Source organism: Clupea harengus, chromosome 12, assembly GCF_900700415.2.
Source record: "Clupea harengus chromosome 12, Ch_v2.0.2, whole genome shotgun sequence".
NCBI lineage: Eukaryota > Metazoa > Chordata > Actinopteri > Clupeiformes > Clupeidae > Clupea > Clupea harengus.
This window is the reverse complement of record NC_045163.1, coordinates 17393086-17394027: the sequence shown is the minus strand read 5'-3', so window position 1 is coordinate 17394027 and position 942 is coordinate 17393086.

The following is a 942-nucleotide window of genomic DNA, read 5'->3' as shown; positions in this document are numbered from 1 at the left end:
CAGTATATTTATGAAGTTTGGTTGATATCATTACATTACACTGCTTATCAAAACATAATTTATTTTCAAGCTGGATATATTTTGATTTTTTTTCAGGTAGCTGCATAATAAGTTAGCAGTGTAAAAGTAAGGCTGGACAAACTTCTGGTTGTAATCTTTTCTTTTACATTTTGTAGAGGCTATAAATTGTTGACTGTTGCATATTGTACCATAAAGGCGAATGCGTAATTCACAGCTGGAAACTGTGTTTCAAAGACAAAATTAAAGCTTTGTCAAACCACAGCCCAGTCTCTCATTCTCATTCATGTGTCGTTGGGTTGAGCCACTGCTCACACTGGAGCTCACTCGCTCTCATCTCCATTCTGGATCACCTCTGGCCCAAGCCTGGCCCGGCATCAGAGGCTTCTGTCTGGTTAAGCCTCCCAATCTGTCCATGCGGCTGATTATATGTAGCTATCTACAAGAACATCTGCTGCATGGGGGACAGGTAAATAGTAATTGATTGTTATTGTCAGTCTGAATTGCTTTACTTTTGCTACTTGCACAATGCCGACATTAGCCTGAGGAGAAAATTACAAGCTGTAGTTGGTAGGTTACTCAGCAAACAGGTACAATTTGATTCCAAATATAGGCTATATGTGTGCACACTAATATGATTTCGCTTTAAAATGGCGTTTTGAAATGAAAACGGTCACCATCCAGATGAGCGTTTTAGCTCTGTATCCGAAATGATCTGAGAGAAGGATACATTGTGACTGATAACACCTAATCAGGAAGCGAACGTGCGTATCCGGCGCCATTTCCAAAAGTCTTTGTTTCTGCCCGTTCACACTTAAGTTTTCAAATTAAAACAGGGCCAGCAGTGTTTCCAAAAGTCTTCATTTCAGGGGCTCAAATAGTATGGATGCCATCTTTGTGCTCTGTATGTTTGTGTGTGCACTA